This window comes from Xenopus laevis, chromosome 7L (genome assembly GCF_017654675.1).
Source record: "Xenopus laevis strain J_2021 chromosome 7L, Xenopus_laevis_v10.1, whole genome shotgun sequence".
NCBI classification, from domain to species: Eukaryota; Metazoa; Chordata; class Amphibia; order Anura; family Pipidae; genus Xenopus; species Xenopus laevis.
The window spans coordinates 95,460,460-95,478,681 of record NC_054383.1 but is presented as its reverse complement, the minus strand read 5'-3'; the positions used below and the strand labels follow the sequence as shown (position 1 = coordinate 95,478,681).

Below are 18,222 nucleotides of genomic sequence, written 5' to 3'. Positions count from 1 at the left end.
CATGACATAGTATCAATGCAAAGAGGGTATAAGCTTGTCCTATTCATTTGATATAGTATATGGTGCTTCTCAAAAGGCTGCGACGGCTGTGTATGTTGCCTATCATTCCAAGTATAAAGAAAGTTGTAATTTCATCGTGTTGTGCTTTTCGGGTACTCTCTTCTTTATATGTGATATAGGTGTGTATGCACAAGAATACAGAGGAAGCCATAAGGGAAAGTCAATATTCAACATAGTGCTAAGTACAACTTTAACCTATCAATCCAGGAGCACAACACAAACCTGTAACCCTAGGGCCACCATCATTTTTTCCCCCCTTTTTCAAATTTATAGTTAAAATTTTGTACAAGTTCCTTAATTACAGCGTAGTATATTCAGCACACATAACATAATGCAGATCCTTTTGTACATAAATCATGGCATTACGTTTAGCTGTATGGAGTCTGTATTGATCAAATGTGACAGCCTTAAACCCCCAATCCATAGTTATGCACAATGTCTTTTTGAAAAATACTACTGTTCATACAATTTACATTAAATATGCACCTTTATTAAACTATATTGTTAAAAATCTAATTTTAAAATGGCAAAGGGTATAAATAAAGAAAGCAGATATAGGATGAATTTTCTAGCCTTAAGTCTATAATATTGGTACAAAAATGACTTTCAAATTGTTTCAAGTACCAATCTTACAGTATGTTTGTGTAAAAACAAAATTGCCTCCCACAGTTCCACATTACGGTTACAACAGAAAACAATGTATTTTCCTACATACTATATACTCATGGTACAATGCACACTGGAATGTGAAAAGCAAGTGTTTAACAATATACAATCTAGTTTTCCTCTAGCGTCCCTTCATCAAGCTGTAGTGGGAAATAATTTTTAAGAGCAACATTATAAAACCCAAAAATATAATAGTATCAAACTTCCCTGTAAACCTCACGCTTGTCAAGTAAACCCAAAATACAGTATTTACAACAATGTGCAAAAGAGTCTTTTTACCTTCTGTCCAACGGATACTATGCCTTGAAAGCCCCGATATGGTGCATGTGTATTGTTAAATCTATGTTCCTTTCACCTGTCCTCCATCCAATGTCATCTTTAAGCCCCAATAGAGGGTGGAATAAGCTCAGTTACTCATTCAAATCCGGTTAACACAAAACCGGCTGAGAGTCTTAAACTGCGTACTATCCTTCTGACCCTAATCCAACATTCCCTTTTCTTTAGAATATTCCTTGAACCAAGGGCAATTTCAGAGTTATTTTTGTCAGATTTTTCCCCCGCTGAATTTTATAGTTACAGATTGGCCTCCCCCCCCCGCCCCAACTGCGGTATTAAGGGTAGTGGAACTTTTCAAAATACATGTAATATATAAAAAGATCTCCCAGAGATGGCAAATATATTGGAGAGCTATGAAGTAATAGGCTTTAGCAATAATTCATTCTTGCAAGCTTGATTCAGAATACATCTGCTATGAAGATTGTACTTTTGAAAACTGGAGATTGGGGGGTTCCAGTACAGGTATGGGATCAGTTATAAAGAATCCTGTTCCAGAAGGCTCCGAATTACGGAAAGGTCATCTTCCATAGACACCATTTTATCCAAATCCAATTTTTTCAGAATTATTTCCTTTTTTTCTGTAATAAAACAATACCTTGTACTTGATCCAAACGAAGATACTGGAAGCAAAACCAGACTATTGGGCTTATTTAATGTTTACATGCTTTTCTAGTAGGATATGAAGATCCTAATTACAGAAACACCAGTTATCCAGAAAGCCCCATGACCCGAGCATTCTGGATAACAGGTCCCATACCTGTATTTCTTCACTACAAATCTGGCAAACAAAGTAACGGGGATACCAGCACTACAGTATTTCCTGTAGCTTTTTAAAAGCACACTTGTGGGCCATCTGGTTGAACACAAAAATGCTACTGAATGCAGGGGGTATGGTTGTGGAATGCAACACAAATATACATGTCTGGTAGAGAAACTTGTAGTTATGGTTAATTGGGACAGAATTTTGGTTATAATTATACTCTATGCATTCAGTGGTCACTTGACCGTTAGTGAACACTAACTGAATATAAATGGAAAAAAAGCTCATGGACACATGCAATAATGCATTTATATTAGGCTCACCAACAGCAAGGGGAATGGGGGAGCGCAGAATAAGCTAAACGTGTTAAATACAAAAAAAAATGGGAAATATATGCTTGAAAGTAAAGAATGAGTTTTAATCATATTGAACTCTAGGAAAAATAGAATGGAATGCAGAATGTTTATGCAATAAGGAAGAATGAAGGCTTAAGACTAAACAAAATATCCACTAAAAATTCAAAACAGTTCTAAATTCTGCTACTGGCACCAGTATTATAATATATATATAAATGTAACTTCTATTCAATGTTACATAGTTAGTGAAGGCAGGGAAATAAAGCAGTTAACATATTACTTACAGTCAGAGGTGTACAGCTAGTTGCGCCCAAAAGCTTGTCAAGGTGGAAGCTATGAGCAATTGCCATATGGCTACCTTTCTTATTAGTCTAATATACTTAGCAGCTTGTTAAAACCTGCCAGATAAGTGTCCTTACAACGCTGTACACACTAATGAGAAAATCCCTTTTCACAGCAGTGCACTTACCTACTAGCACTACTAGCCCCCTTCACTTGTACTTCATCAGGAGCAACCAAGTTATCTTCCACTACAGGAACAAAAACACCAGAGAACAATAGTTTTTTCAGAATCTAGACTAATCAAACCAGTTCTCTCCTCAGCAAAACACACTTGAGAAAGTAGCGGCATAGTAATGTGGAAACAGCGATGTACTCCCATTTCTGCTAGTTTCTGGTGCATTGTCAAGCCAATAGCAAAAAAAAAAAAAAAAAAAAAAAACAACTCAAGCCACGTATCTACCATTCTACCACTAGTTCAACAGTCTGCTTCACCAAGCAACGAAAACTTCTGTTCACATAAAGCATGGTGGTATGTGGATACCATTTCTGTCAGAGTGTTGCATGGCATTACAGGTATGGGACCCGTTATCCAGAATGGTCGGAACCTGGTGTTTGCCAGATAAGGGAATTTTCTATAATCAAGACCCATCTAATTCAAGTTTACTAAAAGATCATTTATTCTTTAAATAAACTAGGATAAACTAGGGATGCACCGGATCGACTATTTGGGATTCAGGTGAATCCCCCAATCCTTGGAGAAATATTCAGCCGAATACCAAACAGAATCCTAATTTGCATATGCAAATTAGGGGCAGGAAAGGAAAAAGTGGAAAAAGTCTTCTTGTGATGAAAAATCACGTGATTTCCCTACCCGCCCATAATTTACTTATGCATATTAGGATTCGGTTCAGCCAGGCACAAGGATTGCCGAATCCTGCTGAAAAAGGCAGAATCCTGGATTCAGTGCATCTCTAAAATAAAACAAACAAGACTGTTTAGCTTTTAATAAGGATTAATTATCTTAGCTGCAATGAAGTACAAGGTACAGCTATGGGACTGGTTATTCAGAAAGCTCGGGACCTGGGGGTTTCCCTAATTTGGATCTTCATACCTTAAAGGTGTCCATACACGGAGATACCTTGATGTGGCCAATATCGGGCTGATCCGATCGTGGGCCCTAGGGCCCAACAATCGGATCCTAACAAATGGTAACAGGCGGTCAGATCGTGGGACCGCATCAACGAACAGATGCGCCCGCGATCCATCGGGATTTTTAGTCCCATCCGATCGAGAGCTGGCCGACTTTCGGCTAGATCGGCGAAGCCCGTTGGGGGGCCCCATACACGGGCCAATAAGCAGCCGACTCGGTCTGTCGGCAGCTTTTATCGGCCCGTGTTTGGCCACCTTAAGTCTACTAGAAAATCATTAAAACATTAAATAAGCCCAATAGACACATTTTGCCTCCAATAAGCATTAATTATATCTTAGTTGGGATCAAATATAAGGTACTGTTTTATTATTACAGAGAAAAGGGAAATTATTTTTTTATAATTTGGATTATTTGGATAAAATGGATTCTATGGGAGGCAACCTTTCCATAATTGAGGTTTCTGGATAATGGGCCCCATACATGTACTACAGAAAAATAAACATTTTTTTTTAAAAGTTAGAAATTTCTACATCTATAGTAATAAATCAAATTAACTGGACTTGCTGTATTTTATTTTTCCTTGAAGATGTTTTGCTAGTCATCCAAGAAAGGCAGTCGGCTGACTAGTGGAACGCCCGAGAAAAATGAATATACAGCAAGTCCAGTTGATTTGACTTATTAGATATACCATGAAATGGTAAATGAGAATCTTCAAGACTTGTAATTATTTGTTTAAAATGGAGTATATGGGAGGTTGCCTTATTGTAATTTGGAGCTTTCTGGATAATCCCATACATGTATATGAAAGGAGTTTTTACATTTTTCCTGTACAGGTATGGGATCCCATATCCAAAGAGCTACAAATTGTTGAAAGGCAACCTTTTAAGCATATCAGTTAAATTTTTAAAAAGGTTTTTTTGTAGGGTATCTAGGCTGCCTGAATCTATATTGTTGGAAAAACAATCTGTTTTGTTTTTTTTAATGTTTAGATTATTTGCGGCAGACTTGCATTGTTTTCCCGTAATTCAGATCACCATAGTTATCTTAAAAACTATGCAGGTTTTAAGGATTCCGAATATTAGATTCTATACCTGTACTTGCAGATGTTTACTCATTCTGACAGTTATCAGAGGAGCACGTTTTATCTTTTAGTGGGCTAGTGTGCCCTTTACCAGAGCCAGATGCCATGTATTTCAGAAGTTGCACAACATTCTACTTCCCTTCAAGGTAACACCAGCCTTCCTCACATTATTCTAAGGCACATTTCAGAGTAAATAAGGTATAACATTGCTAGCTGTCTAAATGCTATATAAAAAAAAAAAAAAAAAAAAAAAACCTTTTTCCAACATATTTCTATATTTATTAGGGATACACCGAATCCAGGATTCGGTTTGGGATTTGGCCTTTCAGCAGGATTCGGCCGAATACAATCCGAATCCTAATTTGCATATGCAAATTAGGGACGCGGATGGAAATCGCATGACTTTTTGTCACAAAACAAGGAAGTAAAAAATGGTTTCCCCTTCCCACCCTTAATTTGCATATGCAAATTAGGACTCTGATTCTGTATTCGGCCGAATCTCTTGCAAAGGATTTGGGGTTCGGCCAAATCCAAAATAGTGGATTCGGTGCATCCCTAATATTTATTGTTGGATTTTGTTTGCCTTTAACCTCCATTCATACCTTGCCAATGTCTAGGTGCCCCCTAGAGAAAAATCCAAATGTTAGGGTAAGCATGTTTTACCAGAGCTGGTAAACTAGCAGGATATATGTAAAATTTTGGGTGTTTCTTCAAACCATATGCAATCAACCCAAGAGCCCTGGCACATGGGACTTTTGTTGCCCACAATAAATTTGCACTACAGTGGGCATCCTGATTTTTATGCATACAAGCTGCCTACAGCTTCCCAGACTGCATTATAATAAAACTAAAAAGAAGTCTCATATGTATTCTATATAGGATTAATGACCCACCGAGTTGATATAACTGGAAAGTGATTTTGATTAAAAGCCAATGGACAAGCAAAAAATAGAATTTAGTTAACCTCTGATACTTATTAGCACTATATAGTACACTAACAAGAGGCTGCACTCGTATACACAAGAGATTAGTTAACTGTAAAGAGGATATCCAAGAAAACGCTGTATCAGGACTAGGCAAGATTATACTTCTCATGAGCCCCTGGGAGGGCAAGATGAGGTTAAGGAAAGACAAAAGATTATACCAACATTACTTATAAAACTGCTTTCATACATACTGGTATTATTAGATGGCTATCAAAAGAAATAAGTGTTTCCTAATATTTTGCCAACACTATCTTGGAGTTTAAAGGACAAGGAAAGTTAAACTATAGAAGTAGGCTTGAAATGTTGTACATTATGTTTTGGGCTGGAGTCCTGCGCGGGTCCATTTTTTGGAACCTGTACCCAACCCGTACCCGCATTCTTACATGCTTGGGCCCGCTACCCGACCCGCAAGTGCCTTATCCGCAACCCAGACCCGCTGACCATCAAGAATCAGGAAGTGAGGTCAATGTAAACCGGAAGCGACATTATCGGAAGTAGGCGTGATCAGAAAAAAGGAGTAAGACAGGAAAAACTGTCATTGTAAACCGGAAGTGACATCATCAGAAGTAGACATGATCAGAAAAAAGGAGTAAAAATCGCTATTGAGAAGACATGTGGCCTGACCCGCAAACCCGCACAGGGTACCGTAGGTTTTTGCGGGTACCTGACCCACTGCAGGACTCTATTTTGGGTTTCTATACCAGCCCAAGGCAACTACAGCCCTTTAGCAGGGAATATCTGTGCCTCCAAAGATGCCCCAGTAGCTGCACATCTTTTCTGCCGATTCATTGCACTTGCTCTATGCTGCTGTTACTTACTGAGCTTAGGGACCGACTCAAAATAAAAAGTACACATAGAATATAAATGTCACAGTCTAAGGCTGATTAGTAATTAATACAGATAATTACTACATAGCAGCACAGAAACAAGTGCAACTAGCACCAGAATTTAATAATCTGCTCTGTAGCATCACCTTATATTACAGACAAACCTCATTTTCTGCTTGGTAATTTACTATGACCCCATAGCTGCTCAGAGCCCACTGAGCATGTGAGTGTCGCAGACACTTTCCAAGATGGTGACCCCCCCCGTGACAAGTTTGAAGTCCTGGATCATTGCCGCTATTGAGAAGCTGAAACTTTCGGCTGGTGCAATATGTTCAGTATATAAAACATAACAGTTTTAGCCATATTCATTTTTAGGGTTTAGATCTCCTTTAATGGTCAAGAAAAGCATTGAATAATTCTAAAATAACCCATCTTCTAATACATCACCCATTTCAAGAATTGCTTTTGGACATATTACTTATTGGTTAACTTGAACAACAGATGAGATACAATTGTGCATAAGTGAAAACACAAATGTATGGATTGAATGTGCATTCTGTAGAGTCCTACATTAGTAAAAAAAAAATACCCACTACGTGTGCTTCAGTCCGAAAGGGCAGAGACACACTGCGAATCGGGGAGATTAGTCACCCGGCGACAAATCTCCCCGAATCGCATTGTGTGTCTCTGCCCTAAAGTGATGGCATAAGGGGAGATTTGCAGTGTTTTCGCAACCAGGGGCAACACAAGGAATGGCCATCTTTCTATTGCTCAGATTGTCTGTGCACGGCAAAGTGACAAGAAGCTTCTTCACGGTCAGAGGTCAAAATTTTCAACCCTGCCTATTCCCAAACAAGACTTCTGGGCCACCATACATGTATCAATAATTGCATGATAAATCTGGGTGATACTTTGGCGTGTCTGTATGTATGGCCAAGAGATAATGGTGGTTAGGGAAAGCAAAGCAAATAGCTCAGATCACTGATAGATGTGAATGTGATATCTGACACAATGTGACGGAAAGCAGAAAACTTAAAGGGGACCTTCATCTAAAAAAATGATTCCAAATCTTATTTTATCATGTTAGTCAAGCGAAATGAACTTTAATTACACTATTTAAATTATTTGAATTGTGTTTCCATCAGTCTGGGAACTCAATTATAGCAAGCAGGCAGGAGTCATTTTTGTGGAAACTTATTAAGGGAGAACTAAACCCTAAAAATGAATAGGGCTAAAAATGCCATGTTTTATATACTGCACTTATTGCACCAGCCTAAAGTTTCAGCATCTCAATGATCCAGGACTTCATACTTGTCATGGGGGGTCACCATCTTGGAAAGTGTCTGCGACACTCACATGCTCAGTGGGCTCTGAGCAGCTGTTGAGAAGCTAAGCTTAGGGGTTGTCGCAAATTATCAAGCAGAAAATGACGTTGGCCTGTAATATAAGCAGATGCTACAGGGCTGATTATTAAATTCTGATGCTACTTGTACTAGTTTCTGTGCTGCCATGTAGAAATTATCTGTATTAAGTACTAATCAGCATTATATTGTGACATTTATATTCTATGTGTACTGTATATATTTGTAAGAGGGTCCCTAAGCTCAGTAAGAGACAGCAGCACAAAGCATGTGCAGTAGTGAAAGTTTCAAATAGTGTGCACTCACCCACTTGTATCCATGGGTACTTATCCACACCAGTGCTACAGCATATTAAGCGTCCCCGGATCCAGACGTATTAGACATAGATTTAGCAATTAGGATATGGAACACACAGTGGTTTCGGAAAAATCAAACCTTCTTTATTGAAACAAGCGTAAAACCATCAACACCTCAGTACATGTATGGATATGACCTCCCCCACACTTGACGCGTCTCGCCACTTCCTCGGAAGCATGTGCAGTGAATCAGCAGAAAAGAAGATGGGGAGCTACTGGGGCATCTTTGGAGGCACAGATCGTCGCTGCTAAATGGCTGTGGTTACCTTGGGCTGGTACAGAATCATAATACATAATGTACAACATTTCTAGCCTACTTCTTTCGTTTAACTTTCCTTGCCCTTTAAGACAAGCCTTGTATCATCTCAGAATCTTGTTTGTGCACCAGAATGGGGGACCTGATGTCCATCCCCATGCCCTGGCTAGACAATTAAATGGTAAAGAGAGGGGGATGTGGAGAGAACAGTGACATTTAGGAAGTGCTGAATGGAAAGTGAAAGTAATTGCTTGCCCCACCTCTATGCCTAAGGCATAGAGGAGGGGCAGGCAATATTTGATTGACAGCTGAGATTTTTTAAATGAGTTTATAACAGCTATGAACGCTTTAAAAAAAAAAAAAAAAAAAAAAAGAATTTGGATTTCAGATTTAATTTGAAAAGGACTTTTATTACAGCTTTTTATGTCTGGGTGACAGGTCCACTTTAAGTTTGTGCAAAAACAAATGGCATTAAAATAAAAGGGATACATTTGTGAGTATCCTCGCGTGAAGCCAGACATCACTTTAAAGGAAAACTAAACCCCCGTTAATCAAAAATTCCCATCCCCTTCCTTCCATTGACCCCTTTCTCTGCTTTCTCCCTCCATAGCACCTTACTTGAAAAAGTGTCCCTGGCATTTAAGTTGGCATATTCATGCAGAGTTGCACAGTGGAGCTTGGGCACCATCTTCTGTATCATCGCATTCCTCGCGGAAGTGCGCACCCACTTGTGCAGTTTGGCCAGTCTGGTATTCATGTCTACCGCGTATGCACCGGAAGGCTAAGAAGATTGCCCAAGGAAAATAAGAGAATCTGAAGATACTGAATATGGCACCCAAGACCTCCACATCGCTACTCTGCATGCCATGAACACTTTTTCAAGTAAGGTATTATGGAGGGATAAAGCAGGGAAGGGGCCAATGTAGGGATTTCATTTAACTGTGTTTAGTTCTCCTTTGAATACATAGTTATTATAATTAAGGTTTATAGAATACTTTCCATCCCTCCATACAGGAAATTCAATTGTCAATGTACCCCCCCCCCCCTTACTAGCATCTTGCACTGGAGATAGAACTCAAAGCCAGTCCTGCCTGTCCTTAGGAAATATCAATCTGAAAGTTCTATGTACAGCAAAATGCGGACTTCCCTCCCTCTCTGCACAGGAAACAGCTCTTAGAATGCTCCCCTCGATGAGAGACACATGAACTCTCAGGCTACCCTCCCTTCCGGTAAAACGGATACACTAGGTACAAACACATCTGCCCACATAACCAGACGGTCAAAAAGTGGATCATTGGACAAACCGGCTACAAACTGGTGGCTAAACCTGCCAGTACATGGCCTCATCCAATCACAAAAAAGCTAGAAAGTTGACAGGCTAATTAAGACAATGGATTGATTAGTATGCTGTAGGTAGAGGCAATTTTATCCTGTTCGTAAATGACCTCCAACCGCCCCTCCACCACTATCAACTTGATTTTTTAGCAACAGCAGCAGCAGCAGCAGCAACACAAGGCTGCAATCAGGAAAGAAAGCAGGAACTTGCAATGGGTGTTGACTATGAAGTTTCAAGCATAGCAATAAAGAAAAACAGCCAATTCATCAAAATATTCCCCTTATACAAATATAGTCACACAGCTTATAACAGAATATTGCAGATAACACTAGGTTTGACTAATGGAATACAATGGTGAAAGTAAGTTCACTTCTAAATGGTCCTGGGTCCATTATCCCATAACAAATGTTTGCTTTTACAAATGAGAAAGCTTAAAACAAGCAAATGCTAACTGGCTCTCAAGGGTGACTGGACTTGGGTGAACTTTGCCCCTGTTATATAAGCCCTCATTTTAGTTACTTTGTGTGATTTGTCAAATTACAATACTGACATGACAAGAAGAAAGCCTGACGGGTGCCTTTATTCATTCATTTATCTTTAAAATCAGATCTCATCAGGTTACATAAAAAGTACATGCACCTAAAAGAAATCAGTATGTTAAGGCTAATAACAGGTGGTAGTATGCAGAGTTGGCCTATTATTACCCAATACACAAGCATTTCTCAGGCATGGAATCTACCTGTCACCGTTGGAAGGGGTGGATTTTGGAGAGGAAATGCATATTTGGGTATTTTCTGACAAGCAAATTCAACAGCTGCCAATGTGCAGGGCTTAATTGGTACTTTCTCCTCCAGCAGAGTCAATGCCACCAGAGCATTAGCATAAAATTCTTACAGATACTCTGGTGTATGTTACTATTATGTCAATTCATGCCTTATTAAGAGGATGCTAAAACAAAATGATCCACTCATTAAGCAAAGTCTCTGCCCACTTTTGGCAACTCTCAGGCTAACAAATGTATCAGAACAGGGATGCCATCATGAAAGGACCAAATCAATGGACAATGCAATCTCCCCCCCCCCCCCCACTATGACCTAACCCCCCCGGATGTGCTCCTCTCTAAAAATGGAACCTGCCCAGGCTTAAAGGAGAACTATGTAAAGTAGGCTAGAAATGTTGTACATTATGTTTTGAGTTTCTGTACCAGACCAAAGCAACCACAGCCCTTTAGCAGCGAGTTGTGTTTCCACAGATGCCCCTGTAGCTGGCCATCTTCTTTTCTGCTGATTCATTGCACATGCGCTGTGCTGCTGTCACTTACTGAGCTTAGTGACCCACTCACAATTTACAGTACACATAGAATATAAATGTCACAATATCAGACTGATTAGTAAATAATACAGGTAATTAAAAAATGGCAGCACAGAAACCAGTGCAACTAACATCAGAATTAAATAATCATCACTGACCCTAGTCTTCTCTTTAGGGACTGTACCAACAGGAGCTCACTGAAACACTGAACAAAGAAAAGGGTGCAAATCCAATTTTATTTGCATTCCATATTTCAGTGCACTCCTGTTGGTATAGTAGCCACACAGAAGACTAGACTTAACTCCTGAATTGCCAAGGCCACAAAGGATCGCTTTACTGCCTTTTTATTTCAGAAGGTGTAAGATCATGAGCACTACAATTTGGGAAGCATTAATAGACATTAAAGTTAAGTTAACCCAAGTGACTATTTTTACTTACTAGACCACCCGGGCCGGCTCTATCTGCAGAAAACCGAACCGGCCTGGGGTTCTTCTAGCGACCACCATGAAGAGATCCTCTTTCTGCATCTTCGGGTCTTCTCACAGTTGCACATGCGCTGTAGACTGGAAAGCCAGACTTTAACGAAAAAGCCGGTTATTTCACTCTACTGCGCATGCAGGGAAATTTGAAAAACCGATGAGGCAGGAAGAGGATCTCTCCGTCGTGCTCACTAGAAAAAGCCCGGGCTGGTGCGGTATTCTGCTGATCAGAGCACAGGCCTGAGGTGTCAGGTAAGTAAAAATAGCCACTTGGAGGTGTCTAACTTTAGGCACCTCAATTGTAAAATGTGATTCCTTCTCCTTTAAAAGGTGAACCAACTCTAACTATTATAAAACGATAGGAGTGAAAATGATTTAGAATGTGAACTACCCCTTTGAGCATGACTGACCGGAGCATTGGCAAAGGATATAAAGAGCAATATAAGCTTTCCTACTGAAAGGTAAAATCTACATACTAGTTAAAATCACACATAAAAGAATTAGGCCTAGTTGGTCAGTTTCAACAGTGTCAACCACTGCTGTCTGTGAGGCCTATTTGATCAAACAGGGTATGACTGCTCAACTACAAAGTTACAGGCAGACAGAACAGGTTGATTGCCTCTGCCATCAGATGTAAAACAGCCCTCAGCCTACTGTCATAACTTCCCACTGCCATCAGGTGGGAAAACACCCCTTTCTGCCATCACTGCTTCCCCTACTGATCTATAAAAGCATGTGTACAAGTCAGGAGACAGACCACGTGTGATACAGACTCGGCATTTCTCACTGATCGCTATTCGGTACTGTTTCATTATCAAGATTATCCTTGGTACTCCTTTCCAATCTGTCTCTCTTCAATCGCATGCAGGAGTCGGAAACAGATTTTGATTGACAAAAGACTAACTTCGAAATCATTGTTTAGCCAAAGGAAGCTCCCACCAATTATGTCTTTATCTTGATTATTTCAGAAAAGGTGCAGAATTTTTACTTTATTATATTAAAGAAGTTCCTTATTTTTATATGATCTTTCTAAAAATCTGCCGACACACCTCTGTTGGAAGCTAGGGAAGCCCCAGTCTGTCACTGAAGAGCAGCACATGTGCCATTTGATTAACCTGAACCCAATTAAATCTACTAGGAAGAGTGGAGCAATATCACTCCGGGAAAATTATAAAATGTTGGGGATCAAATATTGATGCCATTAACAAAAATGCTTAATTTTTATATTTTTCTAACATAAAATATCATTAGGCTAAAAAAAAAAAAAAAAGTTATAGCATCAGCGCTTTTAAGTAATATTAAAGAACAGGATTTTCAATTTAGGAAAATGAGAGAACCAGCCAAGCATGTTTTGTAAAGCACTGTATATACAGACCCAAGTCTTCAGAACACAGTATCATCAATTCCATTTCTGAATATGGAAGAGACCTTCTTCAAAAAAAATCACATATATGTGAAAATTAAAAGATATAAGGAAACTTGTTCTGAAAAAAGTACCGTATATACTCGAGTATAAGCCGAGTTTTTCAGCCCCCAAAATATGCTGAAAAACTCTACCTCGGCTTATACTCGGGTCAAGCGCAAAAACGGTCGCTGGCGTCTAAGAATAGTCGCCGGCGCCTAAGAATAGTCGCCGGCGCCTAAGAATAGTCTCCAAGAATATTCGCCGGCATCCAAGAATGGTCGCCGGCACCTCCAATGGGAGCAGAAACCCTCAATTTTTTGATTGAAACTTACCAGAAGCTGCTGCATTTCTCACCCTCGGCTTATACTCGAGTCAATGAGCTTTCCCAGTTTTTGGAGGTAAAATTAGGTACCTCGGCTTATACTCGAGACGGCTTATACTCGAGTATATACGGTAGTTCACTGCTATCCCTTGGGGTAAGAGGCACAAAAGATCTAGGACGCATCAGCTAGAAATTATTGAATGGACTTGCATTACCATCCCCCATAAGAAGAAAATGTTTAAAATTCTACTTTTTTGGGGAGCAGCAGATTTTGCTTGAGATCAGAATTCCTCTGGATTTCATTTCTAAGAAACAGTTGTAAAAAATCTGTAATTATATGTAGCTATTATCAGAATCGGAGCTTACTCTGAAGTAGGGATACACGAAATATTCTGCAGAATTCTGAAACCTAATTTGCGGCGCACGGTTAAACATTTTTTGACTTCCTTGTTTGTGTGATGAAAAGTCACGTGAGGACAAGGATTCGGTAGAGTCCTGAACCAAATCCTGGATTCGGTGCATCCCTATTCTAAAGAAGCAACATACAATTCTGTAGTGTGCTGGCTTTTCCTTTACATATAAAATTACACTGTTTCAAAACCAAAGCAGTTCATCACAAGGAAACTAGAACAGTAAGAGATCCCACTGGACACTGCTTATGTTTTAAGCTTAAGGCACATGGGGCATAAAGTGCCTGTGTTGCCTTTAATTTAGCCAAATGTAATCCAGCTATACAGAAAGCACTCAAACGGGGTTTCTGCCTGATCTATACTTACTAGCTTTGACAAGTAGATTGTTGACTAGTTAAGAATCTAACCAAATTCAACCCACCACTTTCATATTCAGATATGAGCACATCCAACAAAAAAAATAAAGTCATTTTGATTAAGCTTATGTTTGACATCACTCACATTGTGCCCTACCCCAATGAAAATTACAATGCAACTTTCCTAATAAATTCACACAAACTAGGATATTCTTTTTAAATAGCAGGTTGACCTACAAGTATATTTTAATATAGGAGGAAGCCAGAATACTTAGAAGAAACCAACAAAGACAAGGGTAGAGGATAACAGGGCCAGGACTAGGAGTAAACATCAAAATCTTGACTTGGTGAACTGGATGGGATAACCGGCAGGTGAAAGAGAATGGAGAGCATGGAAGGGGGAAAGCTTGAGGGCAATAATGACTGAGCAGCACTAGAAAGGGGTATGCCTTTGGACAATCTGGGGGGCACAGAGCCAAGTAGTACTACCAATACTACATTGGAACTCAACTCGAACTCAAGAACCCCAAGAAACAAGGTACTAATTCCAATAGCTAGCTACCTTAGCACCCAAAAAGATGATTCAGCCTAATCAAACGCCTGCATAATGTGCAGGTAAAAAAAAAAATGAAGGTATTGGCCAATTACCAATTCCCCATGGCCCCTGCACCAGAATAGCTTAGCACCCAATTTTCCTTCCAGAGCTATGGTCAGTTTGATTAGAAATCAGTCTCCCAGAAGGTTTTAGGAAGAAATTAGACAAGGTAAAGCCAGGCATGGGGACCAAAGAAAACTGCAATCAAATAAAAAGTAGAACTCTCAATTTCATGGCAATTCAAAGAACTGAAAAGGGCTCATGCATTTACACCAAGGGGCAGATTTATCAAGGGTCAAAAATTCGAATTTAAGTATTTTTACGGTCAAAATTGTCAAATTAGACTAGTAAGTTATTCAAATTTGATTTGAGATTTTCAAAAAATACTTGGTCCCTTTAAGAACTCAAATCCGACTATTTGCCACCCCAAACCTGCCAAATTGCTGTTTGAGTCAATGGGAGATGCCCTGGGAACAATTTGGAGTGGTTTGCAGCTTTCCCGACAGTTTTTTTTTTTTTGCATTGGATTCGATTCAGGGTTTTGTGTCAATTTAATTCACCTGAGTTTAAAAAAATGCTATTTTTCTAGTCAATTTTGATTGGATGGAAGTTAATTGGAGTATATGGCCTCGTCCATTTCTCCCGCAAAGTCTAAAATTCAGCACAATTTCGAGAAAACTTTTCTGTGCCGGCTGTTCCCTGCTGGCAATGAATTCCAATGTGGGCATGTGAAAAAAAACCATCTTAAGGGCTCTTACACACGGCCGTTCCGACCTGCGCTCCCCTGCGTTCCGTTTTTTGGCGTTCAGCCGCAGGGGAGCGCAGGAATAGACGCAAGTCATTATTTGAAATGGGGCTGTACTCACTCAGGCGCGTGTAGGCGCCGAACGCAGGTTCAGACGCAACATGCTGCATTTTTCCTGCGTTCAGCGCCTACACGCGCCTGAGTGAGTACAGCCCCATTTCAAATAATGACTTGCGTCTATTCCTGCGCTCCCCTGCGGCTGAACGCCAAAAAACGGAACGCAGGGGAGCACAGGTCAGAACGGCCGTGTGTAAGAGCCCTAAGTGTTTTTCATATCGCGTGAAGGAGGAATTTGGAAGTTAAGGTTTCAGAGTGGAACTTGAAGCATAATGGCATACAGGTGTTCTGAAAGCAGCCAACATCCCATGGATAATAATGGTGGTCAGAACACCCCATGTGTAATTGGCCTACAGGAAATGGTGTCAGACACAGAGCAGCTGTTTTCCATTCACCCCGATGGGAAGCTTCAGCTACGCAGGACTTTCTGACCCACATCATTAAAATGTATTATAAAAAGGTCAATTGAAGACAATATATCACATGTGGTTTTATTTAGAGAACAGATACTTACAGCCTGTAGCTGGCAGCAAACAAGCAGCATTAAAAAGCAGGACTTCAAAGCAAATATGATGTATGGCATAGATATGAATTGCCAATTTAATCATTTTCTTTTGTAGGTGTTAATGGTCCTTTAATGGATACCATGTATAAGCTAATTGCTTTTAGGGGAATATCACTGCAATTTGTTGTGTAGCGAGACATATTGCCTGAAATACCTTTAAACCCAGTACAATGAAGATCACAGTGGGAAAACCGCAAATTTGCGTAATTAATAAACAGACGTTTTACCTGTGACAATCTATCATTCTAGGTGCAATGGTGTTTCAGGTGATTTGCCACCCACGGGTAGTGCAGATTTCCTGTGGGCATATGCCAATGTTGCACAAATTACACTAACCCTTTATTATGTCTATATTTTGAACTATTATCTGCCCTATGTTTTAAAGGGACGGGTTGCCTTTAACTTAACATTCAGTGTGTTACAGAATTGGCTAATTCTAAGCAACTTTTCAATTGGCCTTTTATTATTTCTTTTTATAGTTTTTTTTTTAAATTATTATTATCTGCCCTGTTCAGACTCTTTCCAGCTTTCAAATGGGGGGTCACTAAGCCCATCTAAACAACACATGATCTGTAAGGCTACGCATTAAATGCCATGGCTACTTTTTATTCTGGCCCGCTACTATTTATACAAGTGTTACACAAATTAATGCATGGTTGCCAGCGTAATTTGGACACTAGCAACCAGATTGCTGAAATTGAAACTGGAGAGCTGCTGAATAAAACAGCTAAAAAGCTATAACTCAAAATCCACAAAAAATAAATAATTAGAACCAATTGCAAATTGTCACAGAATATCACTCTACATCATTCTAAAAATTATAATTGTGTTCATGATAAGTTCCTTTTAAAGGAAAAGTATTCCTTCAGAATGACTACTTGGCCAAAAGATCATATGTATATTTATAATTAAAAGCAACCTATTCAAGAAGATCACCATACTGGCATATCCAATTTTAAATATTGCCTTTTCCTTATACCTTGATCCACCATTTTGTGATGGTCTGTGTGCTCCCTCAGAAATCACCTGACCAGAAACAACGCAGCATAGTGAATCAAACTAGCCAGGAGGTGGCACTTAGTAGAGCAGTTCTCGATTTAGTATTTACCAATTTTGCATACTACTAAAAGTGTTTTTTTTTTTTTTTTTCAATTAACAGTTTATTTAGCTGAAGCAGGGTTTTTCACATGGGCTGTCTTGCAAAATATATATTTAGAGAGACCTGCAATGTTCAGAGGTATACATTCCCTTAAAGAAGAGCAGTGCATTGCCATGCACATACAACCATAACCAAACACAGGACTAACAGCAAAATTTAAAATAGTAAATTCATTCACAAGATGAAACAAGATTAACCACAAAAAAAAAACAATTATTAATGCACAAAGGTGTTTTAGTCAACACACAAGTAAACTAAGTTATAGGAAACAACACTGTTTCAATGAGAATATACATTTGAGTGAAAGATAAAAAATTAACCAGAGAAAGAATGTTTCATCTGCATTGACACTGCAGTTATATGTATCCAAGACTCCAACAGCCCCTCCCACATGGTTGTGCAAGGAATGGGTGTCAAGACAACTACTAAGGGATGTCCAAATTCAGAGTAAACACTGGAGCATGCAAGGAACATTGCTTTGAGCCACATACAAGTGATTCAGCTTTCAAACAATTCAGTGCTCACCTGGACTTTGCACTACGTCTACCCCCCCCAATAGTATTTTAATGAAAAAAAATGTAGTTGAATTCCAATGAGGAAGAAGAAGAAAGGAAACGAAAAGCAGCAAAAAAAAAAAAAAAAAGAATGTAGTTTGAGAGCAGAAGTAGAGGGGATGGGGAGCAAATGTTAAGTGTGATAGGGATAGAAGGTAAAGTAACATGAAGGGGACAGAAACCTTATGTACATGCTGCTGCAAAAAAGGTGGTGCTTATAAAGGAAATGGAAGAAGCAGAGTAAGAGGTAAGAGTATGACAGAAGAAAAGGCATGAGAAGGAAGTGGAGACCAACTATATAGCAAAACTACAGGTTGGGAGGGGTTGTACAGTTTGGAAGAGATAAGAAATGGACTAAGGAATTAAAGATATGAGTGTGCGAGAGTAACAA

At 39.4% G+C, this 18,222-nt stretch overlaps 1 protein-coding gene across 5 annotated transcripts in view; it reads right to left on the bottom strand.

The window, feature by feature from the left end:
* Positions 1-18,222, bottom strand: part of gnb1.L (guanine nucleotide binding protein (G protein), beta polypeptide 1 L homeolog) — a 49,349-nt gene that overhangs the window by 19,379 nt on the left and 11,748 nt on the right. Inside the window, exon 1 of one of the 5 annotated variants that reach the window (XM_018226016.2) lies at positions 14,242-14,255. The exons of 2 other annotated variants lie outside the window; for them this stretch is intronic. The gene's annotated coding sequence lies outside the window, so the exon portion shown is untranslated. Of the gene's footprint in view, positions 1-1,005; positions 1,094-2,462; positions 2,594-14,241; positions 14,256-18,222 lie in introns of those variants that run through there. 2 more of the 5 variants (XM_041569354.1, XM_041569353.1) reach the window with 2 other exon arrangements.